The 22,109-nt window shown below is 34.2% G+C and overlaps 2 long non-coding RNA genes across 3 annotated transcripts; both read left to right on the forward strand.

Moving 5' to 3' along the window:
* The first annotated feature begins 12,128 nt into the window (after positions 1 to 12,128).
* Positions 12,129 to 13,149, forward strand: LOC145125997 (uncharacterized). Its single transcript, XR_013716262.1, has 3 exons — positions 12,129 to 12,243; positions 12,367 to 13,030; positions 13,113 to 13,149. It is a non-coding gene; the product is annotated as an uncharacterized LOC145125997 (long non-coding RNA).
* Positions 13,150 to 13,413: 264 nt separating this feature from the next.
* LOC145125998 (uncharacterized) lies at positions 13,414 to 14,238 on the forward strand. 2 transcript variants are annotated; one of them, XR_013716264.1, is made up of 4 exons: positions 13,414 to 13,522; positions 13,631 to 13,752; positions 13,905 to 13,928; positions 14,011 to 14,238. It is a non-coding gene; the product is annotated as an uncharacterized LOC145125998 (long non-coding RNA). The 2 variants fall into 2 exon arrangements; XR_013716263.1 differs by having other exon boundaries at positions 13,414 to 13,752.
* Positions 14,239 to 22,109: the final 7,871 nt, after the last annotated feature.

Below are 22,109 nucleotides of genomic sequence, written 5' to 3' on the forward strand. Positions count from 1 at the left end.
TATATATATATATATATATATATATATATATATATATATATATATATATATGGTTTGGGCTTATGATACATGATGGACTAAGTTTATGGATGAATCCATAAAGAGTTATCCCACTTGAATAATGGATCATGGATAATAAGCCCAAGTGTATGGATTAGGGTTTACCCATGACTCTTGGATTCCTACACTATATATATATATATATATATATATATATATATATATATATATATATATATATATATATATATATATATATATGACACCCTATAGCCTAAAAGTGGTTGCACAAGTTTTACTAGAGTGTTCTTGGAGAGCCATAACCGATTTTAGTGTGCATAAACTCTCTCAAAAGTCATCATTTATCTAAGGTGTGTTGTGAACCATTTGAGGTGCAACATTTGGGGCACTAAGTTCTTAAAGGACAAATACAACAAGTTCTACAAGCTACATAAAGAGGTAAACTCCTAACTAGTATTTTATGTTGTTTATGTCAATTGCATGCTAGTTGTAGGCTTAATGCCTTGGAAACAATATTGCATGTATAATTAGAGAAAACATAGATCCAAAGCATTTAGGGTTGTATGTGCATCATAGGATGATGTAGCATACAAAACCCAACAGTGGTATCAAAGCCATGGGTTGTTTTCTGTTATATTGATGCAAATGTTTGATTTTCAAAGTTGAAAAAAAAAGAAAAAAAAAACATGAAGTTTGTCAAATTTTAAGATAACTACTTGATTTTATGAAAAACTAATTATTTGTAAAATTTGAGTCATTTTACCACAAGAGTTGAATTAGGTCAATTTATTAAAAGATAGAATGATATGATTATTTTATTTGTTTTAAAAGTTTGATCTAAATGTCTTTAAGGAGTTACAAATTTTGTCATAAAATTTTGGAACTCAAAAGTTTTTTTTAAAAGTTATGATCTTAAGAGTTTTGAAACTTCCATAAGTTATGGATGTGAAAAGTCTCATTCATTAACTCTTTAAGTTATGAATTCCAAGAGTCTTCAAAGGTTACAAAATTTGATATAAATGGCTTTGAAGAGTTTCATAACATGCCCTCAAGTTATGGAACTTGGAAAGTCTCTTTTATGGATCTCTAAAAGTTTTCAAGAGTTACAAAACTTGCCCTCAAGTTTTGGAATTTGAAAAGTTTTTTTATGAGACATTGAATTCTAAAACTAAAGTTATTTGAAAAGTTTTCAAAAGTGTAACTCATGGGTTCATAACTTAATAATAAATGAAATAGTTTTAATTATGTTTTAGCATCTTAATGTTTTGAATAATTCATATTACATCTTTATGGACTTTATTAATTGTTAATTAAAGTGTTTAATTAAAAGAGAATTAATAATTCCATAATGACATGGTTTAAGTTTAATTAAATTAAGATTATAGTTTAATTAATAGATTAAACCACTTAGTGTTTTAAAAGTTTAAAATACACCATTATACTATTATAATATTAAAAGCGTAATATATTATATGTATAAGTAAAATGTTGGTCTTACTGTTAGTATGCCTCATTCACGAAGCCGGTCTATAAGGGGGGTATAAGGTTACTACCTATAAAATGGCAGTTTAATGGGTGTCCACTCTCACCCACCGCTTCCTTGACTGGTGGAGGGTCATTAGCCGAACGGGTAGGATAGGACATTAATTCTCATTAAAAGTATAATGAAAATACCAAGTAACTAAACATTTATAAATTATCAATATTAGTTACTTAGGAAAAATGTGAATTTGGTGCTAACCCATGAAATTGCACTTTGCACCTTGTTAAGTCGTTAGTGGAGCGCGTGTGGTTAACCGACACACTAATCTGGGACTGACAGTGTGTGGCAAAGGGTAGCTTGATGTTAATCATAGATCAATTGAGCGTGTGTGGTTAACCAGCACATTGATTAGGTGATATGTAACATTAAGTGTACCAAGCTAATTTGCATGGTTATTCACACATTGTTTGTGATCCTCGGCATCCCAGTCACAAACTTGAAGGGCACAATCGAGATTTAAACATGCCATTGAAAAGTTCAATGAATCTCAAAAGATCTAGGAATTTCAATTCATTTAAAACTTAATAATCAATTTCGTTTTTCATGGTGGAAATTGGTAAATCGTCATTTACCTACCTTCAAATATTTTGCAATTGGATTACGGCATCCCTCTTCCGAATTGTAAAATATTGTGTTGGGTCCTAGCCTTAATATTTCATTTTGGGTTTTATATTAAGGACTTAAATCAACTAAACTTGAATTTCTCCCTATAGATGTCTAGTTTTGACAACTATGGTCTTCCCAAATCTTTTGGAAAAATCCTTCCTTATGAAGATGGTGTTCCACGATTGGATCGTGGAAATGGAAATCATGCTTCACTTCCTCCACCTCCTCCAATAATTCTCCCTAACCCACATGTTCATAGATTTGAAAAATTCAAGGTCACTCAAGCCCTATTGGCTAGATGGAAGGCATGTGTGTGCACATGTCTTGGAGATGAAGTCACACATTGACAGGATGGGAATGTTGGGTGTCGTTGTTTCAAGGAAGTTGGCTGTTGACATGGTTCTTCAATCACTTCCTAAGTCATATAGCGGTTCTTTAAGGACTACTATATGGGAGATCACGACATGACCCTTATTGATCTAACATATTTGCTTGTTGCGGCTGAATCAGCAATGGTTTGGTGCATTGGTAAAGCAAATTTGATTGGAAGATCTACTTCCCAAACTTCCATGGACATTGACAATGGTAACATTGGAAGTCCAGAAAAACTTTCTCTTCCCAATGGAAAGGGATCGGCCATGGTCAAGTCATTTGAACGAATGGTAAAGAGAAAGGCTAAGTCTGAGATAGTCCCGTGTACCATTCCAAAAGAGTTTGTTTGTTTCTATTGCCAAGAGAAGGGGCATTGGTTGCGAAGCTGCCATTTTTACCTGAAAGATTGCAAGGATGGTAAAGTCAAAAAGTTTGACTCTGCTTCAGGTAAGTCCATTATCTAACTCTATTAAGTTCCTATTTGGAGATTCTTAATACATGATGTAATGTAATTACATTTTGATGTTTTGTAAAATCGAAGAAATGAAAGGAAACTTAAAGGAAGAGTAAGCTGATTCTGATCGTGAAGAGATGGATTTCGATCGCATGGTTCGATGATCAGAATTTTGAGCTGTTTCTTAAGAGTTATGATAGATTGCTTAGGAATAGATAACAACATAGTTTTCATTTGTATTTGCATTGTAAGGACTAGTTTTCGCACTTTTTAAATAAAGATTTTTTTTTATTTTTGTCTTATTTTAAGTTTCCTTACAATGGCATTTGTGAAAACTGTTGTTTATTTATTTCCATTGATAACAATATTGGAAAATGGATTTAATTCTTTCGTTTGTGGTAGAGTCAAAATTTACCAAATAAGGAAAGATTCTCATCACCCAAGTTTCAGTTGGATAGAAACTTGGAATCATGCAACTTGTATTGTGTGATGAATGAGAACTTCGTCTTTGGGAAATTACGACTAATTCCTTGTTCACATGTATATGTGAGTCAAGTGAAGGACTAGGGGATCGGGTACACTTGGTTGTGCGCTGATCAGGTCCACTAAAAAGAACGATAAGACTATTCGTTATGATTTACTAAAGTTTAGTAAATATGGTTATGCTTACAAGATTAAGTGTAATTCTGAATCATTGGAAAGTTTCAATGTATGACAGAACGAATAAGAAGAATCAAATTAGGCAGAAAGATAAAAGTTTCTCAAATCTGAGAAGAAGGGAGAGTACTTTAGTATCGTGTTTTATGATCATCTTAGTGATTATGAAACCATATCACAATTGATCCTCTAAGGACATCTTAGTGCATTTGTATGGCTAAGAAGAGGAATCGTGAATTGTTGAAATGGTTAAATCAAGAAGATGAGTCATACTTCGTTCCAATATCAAGTCTTAGAGTCATACTCCAAGATTGTAACTTGAATGACATGGTCTTAAGAAAGGTTTATAACACTCATCAAATGTAGAGTAAAATGTTTCTTACTCTTGTACATTTGAAATTGGTAAGTTGTGATGTTTTGGATAAGACAAAGACCAACTAAGACCAATTGTGTGAAGTGTTTGTCTTGATAAGAAATCGCACTAACTCTTGAATATTTGTTTTCAAGTAATGTTTCTTGAAAAAGAGAATCTTATATGTCAAGAGGTCAGTGGGAGTCTTAAAGATCTTGAAAAGTTTCAAGAATTAATCAAGAATGAAACTATTGTTTATTACTAGCACACGACTTGAGGTTTGGAATCTATCGTGTTGACATATTCTTGTTTTTGTGGCCCATTCCAGTTAAAGTTGACTATGCATGTGAGTTCTATGAGTTCTCAATTGTTTGCATAACAACCTGGAAGCAATGACAGACCCTTGTGCTGCCAGGTGGCAAGAAATTAAGATTGAAAAAGTTCAGTCCATATGAGTTTGGATTTGTCACTAACCTTGTCTTGTTATTATGGTTATGATAAATTCACATGGATAGGAACACATACACCATAAAATATAAGTGTCATAAGGTTTCTCTCTGCTTCATGAAAATGATTGTGAGGAAACACTTTCACTAAGTAGATTCTACGAAGATAGCAATTGTGGTACTTGCATTCTCAAATTCGATTATGATTACGACATCCCTCTTCATAGTTCGAATTGTGAGAAATGGAAAAGGTATAAACATTTGAGACTTATTGTTGTCAGTTCTAAAATTGTTTAGACACACATGTGAGCTATCTAAGGAAAGGTGTATGAGTTTGAGAAGCCTAGATAAATTCTTATCGAATCATCTTGTATCAGAAATCAGAAATTTGGTAATGAAAGTCAATAAGTAATGATTTCTAGAGGTCCAGCTGATTTCTGGGTACATATCAAAGCTAGTAGGAGCATAAGTGTTATGCAAATAAGAATATAATTATTATGCTAGTAGGAGCGTAATTATTATGGTAAGTGTTTCAAGTTAGCAATGTTAATTATAGAAAACAAAATTTTCAAATTGCACAGTTGCAGGGTTTGAAAACTTGTTTTGCTATAATTAAGGGAGAGGAATTCATACTTAATTTCAAATCTAAAAGCTTAGATTGAGATTTTAATCAAATTTAGTCAAGAACATATATGGATGTTATGTTGAAATGGTTCAACATAAGGAAATTCTATATGTGGAAATATTGTAGCAAGAGACTGGTAAAGTATCACGTCTTTATGTGAGACATTATGAATCGTATCCCATATGCTTCGGGTATACGATCGATTGCATATGCTATAATATTTAAGTGTTCCATTTTTCCAAATGCCTAGGGCATTAAGAGGGAAAAGGACTAGAACTGGATATTACTAAAATGATTAAGCAATTGTCGAGGACAATCTGAGGTTTACCAAAGATTGATTGCTCATGGACAGTTGGAAGTATAGTGTAAATTTTGGAAGGACCATATTGACATATTCTGAAAAGATGCAACTCTTGTTCAGAAGTGATACTCAAAATGGGAATATGGAAATGTTTCCATAGGTGGAAGTTATTCATTAAATCTGTGTAAGATTAGAAAGCTTAATGCAAGAAGGATGTTCAAAGGAATGTACTTTGAATGTGAGACTTCATTTCCATGGAATTGATCTCCATTGGAATACTTTGTAATGTATGTTGCCAAGTCTCTGTGAATTTTGTGCATAGTCATTACAAGAGGATCATTGCATATAAGTTTAGAATCTAACAAATTTTAGTAAATGGAAAGAATTTGGTATTCTTACATTTATCATAAGGATTTGGAATTGTGAAATGAGCATCACTGAAATGTTGTCAATTGATCTACTTCACAAAGAAAGGACCATAGGCAAACATAGTATGCATTCTTGGAGCATGGGATACCTATTGTTTTAATTCAAGTATTAAGTTGATTATTAGAAACATTATACAATGAATAATGAGTAATCAATATGGCGATTAGATAAAATGTGTTTTATTTACACTCAAAGTTTGGGGCCATATAGGATTTGTATCACTTCATGGATTTTATCACGAGTGATCATGAGACGATAATATCTTATATTCTTGAAATCAAGACATGTGAGTTGTAATTTGCAAGTCGGTTGCACATTGACATGTGTAAACACACCAGTAACTTGGTGTCATAAAACATATCGTTGTGTGTGATTTTATGAGTAAGTACAAGAAAGCATATGAGTCGAATTTTATCCGTTCCTTTTACCCTTAGAGGGATAAAATCGATATATGTGGGCCCCTCGATGATTTAGTGATGACAAACCTAAGCGCTTGGCCAAGCCTGGACTGATTTGATTTGTTCAATTAGTCGGCCGTCATAAATCGGAAATTGGGAAACAACAGATGGACAGAGAGAATTATTATAATCCATGTCTCATGTCCATAAGATATCTAGAATGGAGGAATATATGATCCTTTATCTAATGGATGCGTCATTTACTAGGTCAGAGTTCGACAGCGGCTTTTAAGAGCTACGACTGCTAGTCGGGTTGTGGAGTCGTACTTGCAATAATAGTTATTAGACTTATCCAAGTGGGAGACTGTTGGATTAGGTGTCTAAGCCCATAACTATAATTGGTATGTACTTGACCCGAGAGTAGCATGGTCCATTTGGGTTGCATATCACCATGACAATTTGATAGGATGGACTTTTGAGAAGAGGTTATTTATGATTTATTAACATATTATAAGTTCTAATATATTAATATGAAATCATATGATTTAATTAGTATTGATCAAGAATTAATTTGGAATTAATTTTCTGATCAAAAGAGACTAATTAAATTAATATGGACTAATTATGTAAATTAGTTTTATATATATATATATATATATATATATATATATATATGGTTTGGGCTTATGATACATGATGGACTAAGTTTATGGATGAATCCATAAAGAGTTAGCCCACTTGAATCATGGATCATGGATAATAAGCCCATGTGTATGGATTAGGGTTTACCCATGACTCTTGGATTCCTACACTATATATATATATATATATATATATATATATATATATATATATATATATATATATATATAGGGAAAGGATCAAATGAGAACACCTAAATGGTTGAGAACGCGAGAACAAGTATATTCATTTGTGATTTGATGTATTCATTTGTGGAGAAATGATAAATTTTTATGCACAATCAACATGAATATGCTTTTTCTCTTCAATTGAAATTAAAGGCGTAAAAATTTATCATTCCTCCACAAGTGAATACATGGATTCACAAATGAATATAGTTTTTCTCGCATTCTCAATCTTTTTGGTGTTCTCGTTTGATCCTACTCCTATATATATATATATGACACGCTATAGCCTAAAAGTGGGTACATAAGTTTTACTAGAGTGTTCTTGGAGAGCCATAACCGATTTTAGTGTGCATAAACTCTCTCAAAAGTCATCCTTTGTCTAAGGTGTGTTGTGAACCATTTGAGGTGCAACATTTGCGGCACTAAGTTCTTAAAGGGCAAATACAACAAGTTCTACAAGCTACATAAAGAGGTAAACTCCTAACTAGTATTTTATGTTGTTTATGTCAATTGCATGCTAGTTGTAGGCTTAATGCTTTTGAAACAATATTGCATGTATAATTAGAGAAAACATAGATCCAAAGCATTTAGGGTTGTATGTGCACCATAGGATTATGTAGTATACAAAACCCAACACTTTCGCCTCCAGGTGAAGTAGGTTTAATTCAAAGCGAACCCTCAAATCATCCAGACAAGAGCAGTTATAAAATTATCCCTCAACATCAGTGATCCACCTCATAGAAATAATTAGATCCTGGACTCCATCAAATTCCAGGGGCTTTGTGTTGTTGAACTCCCAATACAGCATCAAATTTCCACCGTGAGACTTCACAACGTTGGCTGCGGTAACAGTAACCTCGATGTCAACGGCGTAGCATTCATCAAACATCTCGATCATCGCGGTCTTGATAGACCTAAAAACCTTTGGGATAGCCTCCCTAACTGCTGCGTCCACATCCGCAGCAATGATCATGCAGATCTCATCATCAATGATACCATCTCTCTCCAAACCACTGGAGCATGAACCTCGGGTATACACCATACTCAAATACACAAGGAAAAAGGTCAAAACTAGACTAAAATCACTAACAAGCATATAGACCAAACAACCCCCTGATATCCTCGAGATTCCTTGTAAATCTCATACGGATCCTATGCTTTCAGTAGTACGGGCCCATACTACCTTCCACCCCTATCCGTAGTTGATTTGGATGCCCTATCAAGGTTCCGAATCACAAATACTCTGCTTTCACAGAAGTATCCCACAAACATCTAAGTGCTCAAAAGCCACATCTAACCCCGAGATAAACATCTTAGGTCCTTGCCCATCTACTGTTCTGCGAGAAGTCTGTGCTAAAATTGCCAATGGCTCCGCGTAAACCGATTGTACATAACACGAACTTAATAGACATTCGAATAAGAGATTCTACCCTAAATCCACAACCAAATAAGGAACAGGAAGTAAGGCTAAACCAAGCATTCTAAGGCTATAAAATCCTAACTATGTACAATCATGTAGTTTACACGAAGTAATTAGAAATCCTAGCTTCAAATCTAATAGAGCATCCACAAGCAATCTCCTAAGCTACAAGGCATCACAAAGTCAGACAACCCTATCCTGAAACTCCCGAAGGATCCGTAGACTACCAACTAGCATTCATTTCTATTAGCTCAATAACAGCAACTACAATACAACATATAACATAACTATGAATATTTTGGCAGATCAATGCAGCGACTCCAGCTGACTATACACTCTGCTTCCTTCGTTCCTTTTTTTTTTGTAAAAAAAGGTTTATAATACTTTCATATCCTTAATTTGAGTTTGGAATCCCATGAATATTCATCCAATTCTCTCAAACCAGGGCTCAGATACCAACTTGTAACAACCCAAATTCAACAATTTTTTCAATTTTATTTTAGCAAAAACCACAAAGTATCATAAAAAGCAAAACAAAAAATAAATACAATCATCCCAAATCAGAGTATCAAAATGAAAAAATCATAAAAAGATTTGCAAGTCGGAGTGTACAGTCATGCTTTCGCCTTCCCCCGATCATCCGAGGTACCTAAAAACCATTTAATCCACAACCGTAAGCATAAAGCTTAGTGACTTTCTCCCAAAATATTCATACAACATAACATAGTAAATAGTTATGGGTTATCAGCAACCATGGGGATTATCAGCAATCCCAGTGGGATAACAGCACGCCTTGTGGATTAACAACATGTTCAGGGTTTATCAGCAACCCTGGGGATTATCAGCAATCCCAAAGTATCAACAATGCAATTCAGACAAAATAGAAAACAACAATACAGATCCAGCTGGTCACAGGCAGAAATACCACATAAGTAAAGTAGTGAGAAGACTCACCTTGCGGTTAGCAGCTAGAAATATGACAACTCTCACACATACGTTCGATTGAGTCAACAAGACACCTAACAACAGTACAGTAATACCCTATCAGCCTTACACCCTTAAAACCCTACCTTGACTCAAAAGTCAACCATGGTCAAAAGTCAACCTTGGTCAATTCCAGCCAACGGTCACGTCGTGACCACCCACAGGTCACATCGTGACTGGAAAAGGACAAAACAGTCACGAACACCATATCTCACGACATGACATGTTATTTGTCATGTCGTGAGATCTGCTATAGCTAGCTTTGAGCATTAGGCTCTTAATCCCTTAAGCCATTCCTTGAGACTTTCCAGAGGGTCTCCCCCAACCCTGAGGACCATATAAATTGAATCTTTACAATCATGCATGTCCACCAACTAGGTCAATAAGAAGATAATGGCATCAAGACTCATACTTGGAGTCAAAAACCAACACCAAACTTCAGATCTGAAATCATACTAGTAGGAAATGCCTCAATGATCCATAAAGTTGCTAACTTTATGGATCCCATGCATGCTACTCAACCCATCCATGAAAAAGAAAGAATAAATCTTAGATCTAGCATGCATTAGAGATAAAGGCAGGAGCTTTATGACTTATAAAGGTCCAAAAGCACAACAAGATGAAGAGGTAGGAGCTTGATTGCCAAAAGGATGCACACAAATAGTGTTCTTCTTCTTCTAAGGGCCAAAAACCACAAAATATGCTCTTCAAGGTCATAAATAGAGGCTAAGAACAATTTATGCAAGAATGAGGTGATGGAGGTTGAGGCTATGAAAACTCTAGCCTCCCACTTCACTTAAATATGGAGCAAAACACGGGCTTAGGGTTTGCCTGATCTCATGACATGAACACCTATGTGTCATATCGTGAACCTTAAAATGAGCATGTGTCTCTGGAAAAAGTCACGTTGTGAGACACTAACTCTAACGTCGTGACTCTTTTAAATCTTGGGTTTTTCCTTCTTAAATAATTCAAACTTTGAGAGATCGAGTGCCTGTAATAGATGTTACAAAATCAAGTCATTCTGTCCTGGTTAATTAAAAAAGGGAAACATCCTCACCTCTTAGATTGCTTATCTGATCCTGTTATAAACATGGAACTGTTTATGTGATAATCGGATCCCTTGTTCTGAAAGCCAATTGGTCAATAAACCAAGTTATTAAAGTCATAACAGACATGGAGAAGTTCAATAGGTAGAAATAATATATTACTTTTTAATGTGTTTATATATATATATATATATATATATATATATATATATATATATATATATATATATATATATATATATATATTGTGGAAGGATCATTATAGAACCACATAAAACCTATAAAAGTATAGAACCACTCTTATAACCATAGGATTGTTATATAAATATATTAGATTAAAGGGTTACACTAAAACTATACACCTTAGTCCATGGATTATATACAAACAAAAGGAATAATGAAAATTCACCTTGTTACCATAATCTAATTTTGAAACATAAAATCCAATAACTCTAAATCATGCCACCAACCACTAGTCAATTGTGCAATAAAATAAAGGATGATATATCTCTTTCTCTCAGAAGTCAGAAATCACTTCGACTTTGCTCTCAAATGCTCATCTCATTCGACTTTTTCTTCTACCACAATTGAGATTTACATAATCAAGACCAAGGTAACAATCAGTTTCCTATCTTACATTTTTTTAAGTAGTCGATTGTGGCAGCCAAAAGCAAAATAAGTAATCAATTTTATAGACATGAATGAACTTGAATTTTGACTGTACCAAATTTTTAATAAAAAACAAGAATCGAGCTAACTTTTTTCCTAGGTATCCGTTGAATTCGAAAAACTCTCTTATTGTAGTGTACCAATATTTGAAGCAAAACAAGATTCAGGATTGTAGTGTATAGGTATTTTTGAAGCAGTATAAGAATAATGATTCAATTTTTTTCCTTTGCTTGTACTTTACCAATTTATGAAGGAAAAGAAGAATAATGATTCAAAATTTTTCCCTTTAATTTTACTGTACCGATATTTGAAGAATAATGATTCAATTTTTTTCCCTTTGATTGTAGTGTACCGATATTTGAAGCAAAACAGGAATCAAGTTTAATGGTTTATTCTTTTCTTATACTGTACCAGTTTTTGAAGCTTTTGCTATTGAGATTTTGGAAGAAAAAGAAAATTAAGAATTAGTTTTGTTTGTTGTTATCAACAAACTTGAATTGCTCTTGAATGTGTACTTGTACTGTATCGATTCGGGATGCCCATATATTGATGGTTTTTTTGGTGACTGTATGATCTCATGCTAAACACGACTGATTGAAATCGCCATGACTATGGCTTTTGTTCTTGATTTTGGGAGAGTGTGATTGACGATTTAAAGAAATTGGAAGACATTGGATTTTAAATATTATAGAAGATGGAAACAAAAATTGTACAATGAGAAACAATGCTTTTATTTGGTGGTTTCTTTTTGTTCTTACAATCACTTTTATTTTATAACCCATTGTTATATATATATATATATATATATATATATATATATATAAAGTTGTGAAAAGTTTTAACAGTAAACCTGAGACATTTTGGCCAATTTTGGTCCCTTAATTACATTTCCGGTCCCTCTATTTTTGTTTGTATGTCACTTTACCGCTATAGATGACACTCCCGGTTTCTTCCTCACTTTACCACCGCTCGAAGGCCAGAAGATTCGTCAGCAACAACCGTCGGCTTCTTGCGTAGCCTTCCCAGTTCCCACCGCCTCTCTTATCAGGTTCGCCTCCATACACCTTTCCTTCCCCCTTTCTTTGCAATCGACCGAGACCCTAGGAACGACAATTGTGAGGTAGCGTCACATGTTCTCATTCCGATTCTCCACTCACTGCCTCAACTGCAGGTAAACACTTTAATATAACACCGTACTACCGTCTCAGCGCCATATTACACCACCAGTTCCTTCCACCGCTTTCATTTTTGTTCCTCCTGCTTACTGAGCTGCGGCGCCACCGCCACTGCCACCAGCTGAACCGATTCCCCTGGTGGAAGAGGATGACGAAGACGAGGAATATGAAGCGGAAGAAGAGGAGGAGGAGGAGGGTGACGAAGAAGAAACAGATAACAAAGACGGAATTATGATCGGCTTCAGGCGTAACATCCGGGAATGGAGTACACATCCACCTCTGCTTTGTACTCGATTAGGGAATTCGGTGGCAGTGTGAGGGCGTCGTCGGCCAGTGGTAGTGTCAGGAAGTGAGGTGATGGCTGAGGTTTGCTCAAAGGGTTCATCAGGAGCTAAGAAAATCAAACCGTATGTTGATTTTGGTGAGTTTGTTGTTCGTCTATATCCCTATATCGTAATATTTTGTGTTCGTACAAAAGGAAATGATATTCAAAGAACAAATTGAATGTCGATTACTATGGATTAGGGTTTACTTCAATTTGGGGTTACATTTGAAAGGCGATTCTATATGAATGGAGGTCCAGAACAGATTTAATTCTCTGAATATCATCCATCGATCTACATGAAAATCAGAAGACAACCCAAGAAAACGATGAAATCGGTAACTACTGAAGCTGATATGGCAACAAGAAAAACTTTTGTATCAGTTATTCATTTATTTATTTTCATTATTGATGCATCAGTTATTCATTTTGGAGCTCTTGATATAGAGGTTGGAAGCAATGGTTTTTTCCATATCTCAGGTTACATATTTTTCTAACATTAGTTTAACTAAAATTAGGAAATATAAATTTCATAATTTGATTTTAAGGAATTAATTCATCTTATATAAAAATTGATCCAGGGCTGATGAATCTTTCACATCACAGATTCTAGACTTTCAACTCTTACAATTAAGAAAAAAAAACTTTTATCGCCCTAAAATTGGAAAAATGGTAAATTGTTTGTAAAGTGTAATAGCAAGTGTTATTTGTTGGATGAATGCAGGTCGGACCGTAGTGAATCATTTGTATCTCTTTTGTGCTAGAATTACATCAACAACTACAACAAAGAGAGGAGACAACAACCAACCATGGATGCTAAATCCGGAAAGGTAACACAAATCTGCAACCGGAAGAGGACTTCCTTTTACTACACAATACACATCATCGTTTCAGATCAATTATAAGAAAAAAGAATTACTGAAACAAGTACAAAGCAGGGGTAAAATAGTCCAAGAACATCCAAAAAACAACTGGAAGGGTAGAGCTGCTGAAACTGGAAGCGGAGCTCTTATTTCTTCACGTTTCTACACTTTCTGTTCTTGATGAATAGTTATGAAAGGTAATAAGAACGCTCTTTCAAACTTGTATTCAGAGAACACAGACATAAAGTTTGATTTTCGTCAGTGTTTCTTCCGAATTTTCGCATGTTTCTTTGTTGGATAATGGTTAATGACGGTCCATTATAAGGTTTTTATGTATATTTTTTGATAGGTTTGGGTTCATAATCTCTTTCAGGTATTAGAATTTGACCCTTTAGATTTGGTTCTATTCAAACAATTTGTTATTATTTGTAATTGTATTTTGTTTTGCATGCCAGCTGTTTGATGAAGCGTCCGAGTCAACCAAATCTGTAAAATGAAGTTCTTTTATTAGAAGAGGGGATTAGGAGAGCCAATGTGCTTGATGAAGTCGTGAAAATAGTGATAAAGAAGATTACATTTCCCTGAAATATTTTTAAAACCATATATTTGTTAAAATTAATGTAAATAGTTTTCTTTAGCCGTAGCCTGAACTTCATTGAAAAGAGAAGATATTAGTCACACTGATTTTCATGTGAGAGTTATGATTATTCATTTTTTTGCTTTCCAGCTTAACAGAAATGCAAAATACACCCATGAATGTCCATTCAGAAATGCTTACTGCACTTGATCCACAAAAGAAAGAGGTAAATTCTTTATGAGAAATGTCTAAATTGCCATTTTCTCCCAATATTGACTCTTTGTTCTTTATTGGAACCACGGATTTTGGAAAAACCTTATTGGAGACCTGGTAGAATTTTGTGTTGTATTTTCTACAACGATTTTTAAATGAAACTTGAAGGAGGATTACAATCTTTATGTAATATCTGCACACAACAGTTCACTCATTCCTTGAAACACATTACTATACTTCCAAGTGCTTTTGCATGTTGAGTAATTCCGTTAATGCTTACATTTCTTTATATAGCTTCCGGTTTTCAGTTGCAAAGAATAGCAACATACTTTACTGTGACTTCCAATTCAGCCTACGTACTATAGTTTCACACAAAAGTGACACCTTCCAACCCCCGCAACGCGGGGGAAACCCTTCTAGTAGATATAAAAAATTTGTTTTAAGGTCCAAGTAAGTTTGATATGAAGCTCGAAAGTACATATCTTTGGTAACTATTTTGTTGTTTGTTTTATATTCTTCTTTTTATTTATGTTAATAATGTTTTGAAAATGAATTTGTTTTAGAAAAAATTATGTGAATAGCTAGAGTGAGTTCATTTGTGAACATATGTTCGTTAATGAACAATTTTTATTCCGCTCATGTTAATCTCCTTGATCATGTTTATTAAATTTTTGAGTTTGGGTATAAATGTTCATCTACGAACATGTATAAACATATGTTGCATAAATGGAATTCATGCTTATAATAATATGTTCACTTATGAACTTTTGATAAATTACCGCCTTTCGAATAAAAATTCGGTTATAAACATTAGCGGCTACATTTTACCAACATTTTGTAGTATTTTCATTTATGAACATTGCAAATTTCTAAACATTTGTTCATACCTTATTATAAATCATACATGTTCAGTTATGAAGTATTCATATATGATCATAACATTCGTACATATTCTATTATGAACATTGATGAATGTTTATATATTTTCCAATGTTCAATTATGAATAGTAGTCGGCAATGTTCATCTATGAAATAATAATCCACAATCTTTACCTATTAATATGTATGAAATATGATTAATTTTTGGGTTATAAATGGATATTTTTCATACATGTACAGTTATGAACATTTATGAATGTTTATATATTTTCAAATGTTCATCTATGAAATAGTAATCGACAATATTCATTTATGAACATTAATCGTAATTAAAATTTTTGATGTTCAATGCTTGATATTTTGTTGGCTCTTGGAGTTTGATTTTTTTTATAATTGATGCTTGATTTTTTCATAACTATTTTATTGGGATTGATTGTAAATAAATGCTATAATTTATGACATCGTTCAACAAATGGTTCTATGATTCTATGAATAAAAATAACTCTATATTGAACTTACATACCCCCCCCCTCTCTCTCTCTCTCTCTCTCTATATATATATATATATATATATATATATATATATATATATATATATATATATATATATATATATATATATATTGTTATGAATTAAGCATAATTAATGTAACTATAAATCAAACCAAACTAGTAAACTTTGATAAGAACTTTAATTGAGAAGAAAGAATATTTAGAGAGAATATGAAAGTTATATCTCTTATAACTTTTTGGTGTCTTTCATTCTTTACAATGGAGGGGTATTTATACTACAAATTTTACTAGCATATAATTGTAACTAGTTAGAAATGTTGACAAATTTGCCATGCACCAATTATTATGTCATCCACCAATTATTTACAACACCACCAATTATTTACAACACTCCCCCTTGGATGACATCATTTTAGCATTCAACTTTGACGTACTGCCTCATTAAAAACCTTGCTAAAGAAAACCCGGTGGGAAAAAAACTTTAGCGAAGGGAAAAAGAGTGCAGTGTATAGTTGACTCCCCCTTATTTAGACATCCGTCACATTATGTTCTATGCACATGTCGCATTCCGATGCCATGGACATGTTTCCTGAAGATTGCAGTAGGAAGTGCCTTCGTAAAAAGGTCTGCTGCATTGTTACTGGATTGAACATATTTGATTTCAACTTGATGGTTCTTTATAAGCTCTTGAGTGTACTCAAAAAACTTTGGAGGTATATGTTTTGTCCTGTCGCTCTTGATATATCACTCTTTCATTTGAGTGACACATGCTGAGTTATCTTCATAAATTAAAGTTGGGCATATATCCTTTTCAAGTCCACATGAAGTTAAAACTAGTTGTGTCATCGATCTTAACCATGTACATTCTCTACTAGCTTCATTTAGTGCAATTACTTCAGCATGATTTGAGGATGTGGCAACAAGTGTTTGCTTTTGAGAACGCCAGGAAATTGCAGTACCTCCATTCATGAATACATATCCAGTTTGAGATCTAGCTTTATGAGGATCAGACAAATAACCTGCATCTGCATAACCAATCAAGCCTTGTTTTGAATTGTTAGGGTAAAATAACCCTAAATTACTAGTTCCTCGAAGGTATCGAAAAATATGTTTGATTCCATTCCAATGTCTTTTTGTTGGGGCTGAACTAAATCTTGCTAGCAAGTTTACAGCGAAAGAAATGTCAGGTCTAGTACAATTGGTAAGATACATAAGAGCTCCAATTGCATTTAGATATGGTACTTCTGAACCAAGGACTTCTTCATTTTCTTCGCATGGACGAAATGGATCCTTGTCAATATTTAATGATCTAACAACCATTGGAGTACTTAAAGGAGTTGCATTTTCCATATTGAAACGTTTCAAGACTCTTTCTGTGTAATTTGATTGATGCACAAGTATTCCGTTAGGCATATGCTCAATCTGTAAACAAAGACAATATTTGGTTTTTCCAAGATCTTTCATTTCAAATTCTTTCTTTAAAAGTTCAATCACTTCAAGGATTTCTTTATTCGTTCCAATGATGTTTAGATCATCAACATAGATTGCTATGATCACATATCCAGATGTTGTTTTCTTAATAAATACACATGGACAAATAGTGTTATTTTTATAACCTTTACTTGTCAAATAATCGCTTAAACGATTGTACCACATGCGCCCAGATTGCTTTAACCCATACAAAGATCTTTGTAATTTTATAGAATACATTTCTTTGGGTTTTGCACTTAACGCTTCAGGCATTTTAAATCCTTCAGGGATTTTCATATAGATATCACTATCAAGTGATCCATACAAGTAAGCTGTAACAACATCCATAAGACGCATCTCTAAATTTTTAGATACTGCCAAGCTGATTAAATATCTGAAAGTGGTTGCATCCATTACCGGTGAATAAGTTTCTTCATAAACAATTTCAGGTCTTTGAGAGAAACCTTGAGCAACAAGCCTGGCCTTGTATCTTACAATTTCGTCTTTCTCATTTCTTTTTCGTACGAAGATCCATCTATATCCTAATGGTTTCACAACTTCAGGTGTGAGGATAATGTTCCCAAAAACCTTTCTCTTGTTAAGAGAATTTAATTCAACTTGCATAGCTTCCTTCCATTTAGCCCAATCATTTCTTCTTTGACATTCAATGACTAATTGTGGTTTGGGATCATCATTCATAATATCACATGCAACTGAATAAGAAAATATTGCACCTATATTGTCAGTTTCATTTTGGTCACATATTCTATTTGTCTGACCATAATTTAATGCATCATCCTCCTTTCCTGGGGGAATTTGAATAATTCGTGTTTCTCCAGGAACACTTTCATCGTGATCTAGTGCATTTTCTGCTCCTCTTCTTTTTCGTGGGTTCTTATCCTTAGAACCAAATGGCCTTCCACGCTTCAGGCGTGTTTTAGACTCTTGAGTGACTTTATCATCAGATTGTCCACATGGAATGTCAATTCGAGCTGGAACATTGACAGCTGATATATATGATTTAGTTACCCTTTTTGTGTCAGTAAATGCATCAGGTAATTGATTTGACATTTCTTGGAAATACATTATCTTTTGAAATTCCATGTCACATTGCTTTGTGCGAGGGTCAAGATATGATAAAGTAGGCTCATGCCATGACACATCTTTTTCCAGAATATTCTTTTCTCCACCTAGTGATTGGAAATTTGCCTCATCAAATTGACAATCTGCTAGGCGTGCTGTGAAAACATCACCTGTTAATGGTTCAAGATATCTTATAATAGAGACTGACTCATAACCAACATATATTCCCAACCTTCTTTGAGGACCCATTTTTGTCCGTTGAGGTGGTGCAATAGGGACATATACTGCACACCCAAAAATTCTCAAATGGGATATATTTGGCTCTTGACCGAAAGCAATTTGTAGTGGAGAATATACATGATATGAACTTGGTCTCATGCGTATCAATGATCCAGTATGTAAGATTGCATGGCCCCAAACAAAAACAGGAAGTTTGGTCCTCATTATCAATGGTCTAGCTATTAGCTGGAGACGTTTAATCAGTGATTCAGCTAAACCATTTTGTGTGTGTACATGAGCAACTGGATGCTCAACAACAATTCCTATAGACATACAATAGTCATTAAATGCTTGTGAAGTAAATTCACTAGCATTATCAAGTCTCACTCTTTTGATAGTATAATCAGGGAAATGTGCCCTTAATTTAATAATTTGGGCAAGAAACTTTGCAAATGCCATATTACGAGTTGATAATAGGCAAACATGAGACCATTTGCTGGATGCATCTATTAAGACCATAAAGTATCTAAATGGTCCAGATGGTGGGTGAATCGGTCCACATATATCACCTTGAATTCTTTCTAGAAATCTAGGTGACTCCCTTTCAACTTTCATTGGAGAATGTTTTATAATTAACTTTCCAAGGGAACAAGATGCACATGGTTTTGTGCTATTGGATTGAGGAAACCTTTGGTCCTTCAATGGATGCCCGTGTGTATTCTCAATTATCCTTCGCATCATTGTTAATCCTGGGTGGCCCAACCTATCATGCCATAAACTGAATGTCCCAGGATCACAATGTTTTCCTTCTACTACCATATTTGATTCAATCATATGTATATATGTATAATGCAGACCAGAATAAAGTGTTGGTAGTTTTTCAAGCACATGGTTTTTGTCTATAATATACATATATTTTTTATTTTCAATGGTCACAGTTTTTGTGTCATAACCTTTGAAATATATGTCATTGAAACTTAATAAGTTTCTATTAGACTTTGGAGAAAATAAGGCATTTTCTATACAAAAGCTTGTACCATTTGGTAATATAAAATGGGCTTTCCCGGTTCCCTCTATCAAGTCTGCAGGACCTGATATTGTATGTATGATTGTTTTTGTTGGCACTAATTCTGAAAAATATTTCTTTGAATTTCAGAATAGTATGTGTACTACCACTATCTGCTATACAAAGATCTCCAATCTTTTCTTTTTCCTTTAATGGACTCTTGATAAAGTTGACAAAGATGTGCAGGTGTGCGACAGGTCCTTGACCAATGGCCTGTGCTACCACATCTATAACATGAACCATCAGATATTTGTGATGTCCCAGTGTCATGCCTTGCCACTTTGGCCTTATCTTGTGTGTGGACATTGTTTCTTTGTGAATATTGGTAATTATTTCTTTTCTGGCCACGACCACGATTATTACCTTGTCTACGACCAGAATTATGGTTCTGATTATGGCTTTGGTTTTGATTAAAATAGCCACGACCTCGTCCTCGACCACGGCCTCGCCCTCGTCCTCGACCACGGCCTCGCCCTCATCCACGTGTATTGTTTCGATGACCATCAATATTTGTAGCATTTGCTTTAGGAAGTGCTACTGATCCCGTTGGACAAGATTCATGGTTTTTCATTGTAACACTAGTCAAAATAGGTCAATAGACAATCACATGTGATTATGCCAATCATGTAATGTGATTATGTTAACCTAGTAATGTGGTAAGAGTGTTATGTAGTTCATGATAAATTCTAATACAAATATGAATCTTCTTTATAATACAACTCAAAGTATACGTCCATACGATCCCAAAAATATAGAGAATGTTTGAATCTGACTTCGCATGAAGAAGTTATGATAAACCGAACACTATAAATCTCTATAATAAGAGGAATTTAAAATAAACTTAGAATTAGCTATTTAAGTCTAAAAGAGAGTTGTAGTACTCATAAATACCTACGCGTGGATATAAAGAACGTCAAAAACGGAGTTCGTATGTGAAAGTTACGACCTTTCGAAGATTCAGCTGTCAGAAACCCTAATCTGACTGAACTCACGAGGTGAACATAAATGTTCACGAGGTGAGGAGTCATAAGGCCAGATTTTGGAGCTAGTAGGCACATGGCAACTCTACGAAGTGATAAACGAAAAGTTCACGACGTGAGCAAGGATTGATTCACGTCGTGAGGAGTCAAAGGGACACCATCCGAAGCTAGGGACCAAATGGCGGGTCTACGAAGTGAGCAGGATCGAGCTCACGACGTGAGCATGCTTGGTTCACGTCGTGAATGGCCAAAAATCAGCCTATAAATAGCAAATTCGACCTTAACACTTCTCACACCTAAACTCTTCTCTCTATCTCGTTTTTGGAGGCCATTTTGCATCCCGAGTCCCGACGACCTCGTACGCTGACCGTTTTTGCTTAGATAACATAAAATCACGCTACTAGGGTGAGTTTTACGGCCCCACTTTCTAATATTTTGGGGGAAAACGCATGCTAGATATTATATATATGTTATTATTATGTCTATATGATAGTATATAGTTATAATAGCCGGGGTATAGTTGTTCTAAATATAATATTTTGAATATATACAACTATTATCAACTTATCAGTATGTTAATTTACTAATGTAGATCTTGAGTTATACTTAAGATTCTATATATATGTTGTGTGCGATATAGTTCCGAAGTTATATTCGGAAGATTTATATGTTAAGTTATAAAGTATGTTGCTATTAATAGTTTTATGTCCAGATAAAAATGGATATGTTATACGTTTTATGTTAAGATAAAACTTGGTATTGTTATTGATAGTTTTATGTCAAGATAAAACTAGGAACGTTATATGTTGTTATTATTGGTTTTAGGTCAAGATAAAACCTGGTTTTACTTCAAGATATAGTTGTTATACTGCCTAAATATTATGAAGTTAGGAGTAATGTTTAAAAGCATAGTCTAGTAACTTAGGGTTTTAGACATAAAGATGCTTTTGTTGTTAGAGCTATAGGAAGCCGTCAAAGTCTACATGAGTAATTGTATTCATCAACCAAGATTGGGGATCTTAGTGGAAATCCTCTGAACTGTAACCATTAATCCCGTGTGAGCGAGGAAGTCGTGTATAATTCGTATACGGGTTGACCACCCCACTTGTGACTGTTAGCTACAGTCAACCAAAAGCAAGTAATGAACTATCCTTTTATTTGTTATTGTTCCGGCGTCGATGAAGCGTACGGTGTTGTTTCTCATGGTAAATCATGAGTGTGTTTGTTTTTCATGGTAAATCATGAGTGTGTTCTATCAGAAGTATTATGTCATAGCAGCGGTTACAGGCTCATGGTAGCAAATTGTTAGAAACATTATACTTTGTCGTATACAAGTAGTAATGTTAAGTATAAGTTTCCCCTACTTATACCTTAGGATTAGGGAATGTTTAGGTATAACACTTAATTGATAAGTAAACTATTATACCTACTAAATCATGGAGAGTCAAAATGATACTTTCAAAAACTATACTTTTGAATGTGGAAAATGTATTATTTTATGGAGTCAAAACCTGTGGACTCACCAACTTTATGTTGACGGATTTTAAAATGCAT

Source organism: Lactuca virosa, chromosome 7 (assembly GCF_052849685.1).
Source record: "Lactuca virosa cultivar CGN04683 chromosome 7, Lactuca_virosa_CGN04683_v6, whole genome shotgun sequence".
In the NCBI taxonomy this organism is placed as follows: Eukaryota; Viridiplantae; Streptophyta; class Magnoliopsida; order Asterales; family Asteraceae; genus Lactuca; species Lactuca virosa.